This window comes from Centruroides sculpturatus, unplaced genomic scaffold (assembly GCF_000671375.1).
Source record: "Centruroides sculpturatus isolate CEXI.00-Female unplaced genomic scaffold, Cexi_2.0 scaffold1217, whole genome shotgun sequence".
Classification (NCBI taxonomy): domain Eukaryota; kingdom Metazoa; phylum Arthropoda; class Arachnida; order Scorpiones; family Buthidae; genus Centruroides; species Centruroides sculpturatus.
This window is the reverse complement of record NW_019385565.1, coordinates 35,382-41,235: the sequence shown is the minus strand read 5'-3', so window position 1 is coordinate 41,235 and position 5,854 is coordinate 35,382. Positions and strand designations below refer to the sequence as shown.

Genomic DNA, 5,854 nt, shown 5'->3' with positions numbered 1-5,854 from the left:
AGCATAATCGTGTTGCATACAGAGATATATCAAAGTACAGGTAAATATATACATAATAACAGAAAAATAACGTAAAAACAGTATGACATTAGAGAAGAAGTAGAAACAGATGGTATTGTTTACATTTTTCAAAAATACTTAATTCTCTTTTTACAGCTTCATAAATTTGTAAAATTAAAATGTAAAAAAATCACGTGTCGCCATTGACAGGAAAATGGCCTAGCGGTCAAGGTGGCAGCCTACTCCTCTCATGGCTCTATGATCGAATCTGGAAGGCTTTGATAATCCGTCATTACTGCTGCCATAATGGCTACACTAATAAACTTCTAACGTACCATTGAAATGTGTGATCGGTTTTGAAAAATCATATGATTGTAAACAATTATAATTTATATTGAAATGAATCAATATTATTAAATGTAAAGAGCATTAGTTACTTTGTTACATACTAATAGATATATTCGGTCATATATTAATGCTGTATTTTCGACTTTGTAATTTCATATGTTGTAGTTTGTTATACTAGCTGCAAGGTCCCGCTTCGCTGGGCAAAAAGTAACGATAGTGAAGATTAAGATAATTACATTATAGCTAATCTTACCCGTTTTCACAGAATGCAAGAATTAGGTCCCCATTTCCAGATTAATTAGAGAATTTATACGTTTAGTCAAACGAACTGTTTTCAACGTTTCTGGAACGTTTACAATTGTTCTATTAATCGAACCAATATTCGAATTTTATGTTCGAATTTAATTCGAACAAAACCTTCAAAATAGAAAGCCACTTTCAACCACTTTCGAGCCCATATCTTCCGCACCCTTATAGCTATCGAGACGCAACTACCCCTATGCACGAAAGGAGACTTGGGGCTACCACCACATACAAACGCCATTCACGTGCGATGTGTAGTTTTGGCAGAAAAGTGAAATATAGGGACATACATGTCCATTTATATATATATATATATATAGTCAAGTACATAAAAAAATCTTTAAAGTATAACGCCTGAAATTTATCGTATTATTAGTTTCTCTTTCATTTACTTTCTGGAATTTAATCTTAAATTAAAAAGTGCCAAGGCTCTAACATTTGTTCCCGAGTTTTAATCGCTACAGTCTATGGAGATTTTGTGGGCTTAGTGCAATTTTTTTGTGCAATATCTGCAAAAAGATTTAAATGTGCCGTAAATGTTCTATATTTACGTAATCATCGCAAAACATGAACTGTGTATAAAGTAAGTTTTTCAATATTTTTGGTCGAGAAATATAGTCTGATCCAAGCTTGATGTTCTGAAGTACAGGACAATGAATAATCCCTCATTAGCTAAACTAGCGACGAGTTGTTCAACTTTCCCGACAATATTTATAATTTTTATGGCACCATCTGTTATCGTATTTTATTTAAAAATTTTTATATTTTTAACTATCATAAAATGGTAAAGATCTTAATATTTAGTATATAAATTTGTTTTATAGAAAATTGCAAATGGTAATAAAGAGTAAATTCGTCATTTAGTTCGATGCTACTGGAGACACACAAAACACTTTTTATCTCTCCTTATTCGACCTTTACTTTCGATAATTTAATAACATTTATCTTTCTAATAAACAAACTGTTCTGAAAAAGTTCAGATATTTTCGACAAAATTCAAAACTATTATTAAGCTTCAAAGACGGTCAACAAATTTGTGCCACACACACTAACAGTTATACATACAAAAATTGCTCTCTCCCCATATTTGCATTTCTTTGACATTTCAACTCGTCTTAAGTCCGAAAATGTAAAAACTTCAGAAGTGATTTTTTGACCGACGGATGCATTTTTCCTATGTTATAAATAACAGCCGGGAAAGTAAAAATTGATATAAAATAGATTTTTTTTTTGTTTTTTTCACAAACATTTAACTTTGCACTGAACTAACATATCTTTGTTTAATTAAAAATATACGTTTCTGAATCAATATCTGCACGTTTTAAAATATATGACTACAGAGTGTCTTCTGAGTGAAAGAAACTAACAAAGAGACTCAATAAATAGTACTATATTTAACTAATTGGCCTCCAACCTTAAACCCGTTACATGTAGCCAACCAGAGAGAACGGTGAAATCATCAGTAAATACTAATCAAAGGTTCGTGTCTAAGCAGCAAGTTTTTTTCGTGAAGTTATTTGCGTTATTTTTCACTTGTCTAAGACTTACATATAGGATACTTTATGATAAAAGTCACTCTCGGTGACAGTTTACCAAGTGTTGTGTTTTTAGCAAACAAAACAAATTTGTAAAACAGTTAAAATTAAATTTTTATACAAAATATTCTTTGTACTTACGAATAACTCTGATCCTTAAATCACGAATAACAAACAAGGAATTATTCAAAGACCTGAAATTTCTAACTTTGCTTAAAAAGAGAATTAAAAATAATATATAAATAAACAAACTGAAATGATTACCTGTTACGGATCAGTAATGAGTTGAAATTTATGACTACTTTTAATTAAAATTTTAATTGGATACCTGTTTTATGTCATTTTCAATTAAAATAAAGAGGAAGTTCATTAATCGTTGCGTGACCTTATCAAATATTGTTTTCGAATATTTAGTATTATTATTATTTTTAAAATAAATGACATTTCCATAAAGTTACATTAACTTTTGAAAATGACTATAGGGTGAGAAACCGCGAATTTAAAGGGTTGTCCCTAGGAACCACTTACTCGGGAACAGTCTACAAAGACCGCCCATGTTGTTTTTTCGGGTGGTTTAGGAGTGCTATTTAAAGTGGAAAGCGCGTAGGTAAGCGCGTAGAAAGTTTCTCGATATAATAAAAAATAAGGTGGAAATTTTGGCATTTACTTGTTGCCCTCACTTTTTCATTATTCCATACGAAATTAACAAAATAATAAAGAAAGAAAAAGAAATACGACTCCAAATCTGAAATACGAAATAATCATAATTATTTTGAATCTTTTCAAATATTCTTTCTTTTTCTTTTTTTTTAAGTATTAGAGATTAATTTAATTAAAACTTTAAACTGAATTTATTTAAATAGATATTTAGTTTAAAGTTTTTTTTTATATTTAGTTTAAAGTAAGATTTTTTTTTGTCCTTTAAAAACTTTAATTGAGATAAGAAAGATTTCGATAACAGTAACGTTTTAAAAAATACAAATTACATAAAAATATTGTGATTATTATAAAAAAACAGACGTAGGACTTTTTTTTCGTCTTCTGTCTTTAGGCGCATTCTTCTTCTTCCACCGTCGTCTTGCTTCTCTCGTGATGTTCTCTTCCCAGCCTTTTTTTAACCGTTGTCTTCTCTCTAGTAGACTCCCCTTACCGGCCTCCTTCGTCTCCTCTCGTCGGCAGATCGCGTTTCACTTTCCACAGCTCGGACATCCTGCAGATCACTTTGTCCTTGGAGCGATTACCGGAAGACTAAAAACACTTGTACCAAAAAAAACATAAAACACAAGATAAAAAATATAATTACAAATGTTCTGGAAAAGTTCTTGATGTCAGTCAAAATCAATGGGCCATGGCTTCATGTGGTCAGCTGCAGTAACAGTCACATTGGGCCCTTCTTGATGACCAATTTTCTCAACCGCATATCTGTCCCTAGGCATCGTCGAGGTAACCTCGTAAGGTCCAAAAAACTTAGGTCTTAGTTTGAGTCCTGTCTCATACTGAGTTCTCTGAATGGCAACAAGGTTGTTGACCTGATATTTGGGAGCTGGTTTTTTTTTCTTATTGTAGGACTTACGATTTTCCTCCTGTAGTTTCAAGATGTTTTGTCTGGCATCTTCTCGAATCTCGTCTCTATCATACATCGTACAATTTAAAAATACGTCTTCCAAATTCTCTTTTTTTCTTAAGTCTTCTTTATTTTTCATTTTGGTATCGATCAAAATTTCAAAAGGTGTATATCTCGTAGTACGCGTTGTCGTACTGTTGATGATTCTTTGTACGTTCGAAACATATTTGTACCACTTTGTAGCGTCTTCTTGCGCAAGTTTTTCCAAAACGGGGATCAAGATGCTATGCATACGTTCTATCTGTCTATTCCTCCCAAGGAATACCTGTGGCAATCGTATGTGTTCAATCATCTCGTTGGTGCAATAAACGTTAAATTCTTTGGAAGTAAAAGCGGTTCCACGATCCGTGACGATACGAGACTGGTTTCCAAATACCGCTTGTAAATCCTCAGCTTATCCAAAGCATCTCGTGTAGTTGTTGACTTAACGGGGCAAAACCACACAAACTTAGTAAAACTATCTACTACCGTGAATATGTGCTGGTAGTTTTTGTTCGTTGAGGGTAGTGGTCCTAGAAAATCTACATGGTATGTTCTCAAAGGACTGTCCCTTTTAGCATGGGATTTAATAGGCCTTTACCATTCCTCCTTTTCCTATTATATAGTATGCGGTGGACGCAATTCAGTGTCACATTTTCTGTGTTTTCTAGCGTTTGGGATATAAAAATTGCATTTTAGAAGGTCCTCCGTCTTCGCTGCTGCAAAATGACCTTTCCGATTTATGTGTTTGATTATGTCAGCTTGCATCGATTTGGATACAACGTACTGTACAGTTCTAGTATGTTTTCGTATTTATATAAAACGTTATTTTTTAGTACATAGTCATTTGTCTCTCCCTTACCCACTGAATCCTTAAGAGCTTTTATACCCTCATCAGTATCCTGTGCAAAAACAATTCTTGTTATTATTTCGTCGGGAAGAACGTATAATTCGTAAAACTGCATTGTGGCTTAGTGCATCCACATGCTTCATCTCGCTGCCTTTCCTATGGACAACTTCATAGTCAAATTCATCAAGTAATAAAGACCATCTTGCTAATTTTGGAGTAAGCTCCTTCTTTCGGAGTGTTGGTTGGAACGCAGCACAGTCCGTAATTATTTTAAATTTGGAACACAACAAATAGTTTCGAAATTTTTTCAAGCCCTCAATTAGCGCTAGTAGTTCTAACTCGTAACTGTTATATTTTTCTTGCTGAAGTGATGTTTTCCTACTCATATAATTGATCGGGTAATACTTTTCGTTGTCAGCTTGTTGTAGCAAAACCGCTCCGAACCCGAGGCAACTTGCATCCTTATGTAATTCTAATGGATCACCATGCTTGAAAATATGGAGAACTGGACTTTGTGATAGTATGTCCTTCAATTTTTGAAATGCTTCTAGTTGTTCTGGACCAAATTTGAATTTTACGCCATCTTTAAGCAAATCGCTTAAGAGTTTTGTTATCTTCGAATAGTGGGGAATAAATTTCCTAAAATAACCCGTGAGTCCTAGAAAGCTTTGAACATGTTTTCCGGTTTTGGGTTGTGTAAACTTTTGAACGGTCGCTGTTTTAGTTGAAAAAAGTCTAATTGTTCCGTCTTTGATGAAATAGCCGAGAAATTCTACTTCGTTCTTTAAGAATTGACATTTTCGAAAAATGTCAATTTTTTAAGAACGAAGTAGAATGATGATTGTAGATTCAGAATGTGGGTTGGAACTTCCAACCCACATTCTGAATCTACTTTTAGTACACGCTTCAATTTTTCTAAACCTTTCTCTGCATTTGATGACGGTATTAGGATATCATCCATACAGTGGAACCCCGGTTAACGAACTTAATCCGTTCCGCGACTCCGTTCGTTAACTGAATTGTTCGTTAACCGAAGCAATTTTTCTCATAGAAATTAATGCAAATGTAATTAATCCGTTCTTGTCTCCGAAATTTTTGTGATTTTATTTGTAATATACAGCAGATTTTCTTCGATGAAAATGTAGGAAAACGTAGTATCTATCATTACAGCAACAACATGTAAACTTTGTTTAATAAAATAGCACTGTACATACC

The 5,854-nt window shown here is 33.3% G+C and overlaps 1 pseudogene; it reads right to left on the bottom strand.

Moving 5' to 3' along the window:
- Positions 1-3,514: 3,514 nt before the first annotated feature.
- Positions 3,515-5,600, bottom strand: LOC111640175 (annotated as a pseudogene).
- Positions 5,601-5,854: the final 254 nt, after the last annotated feature.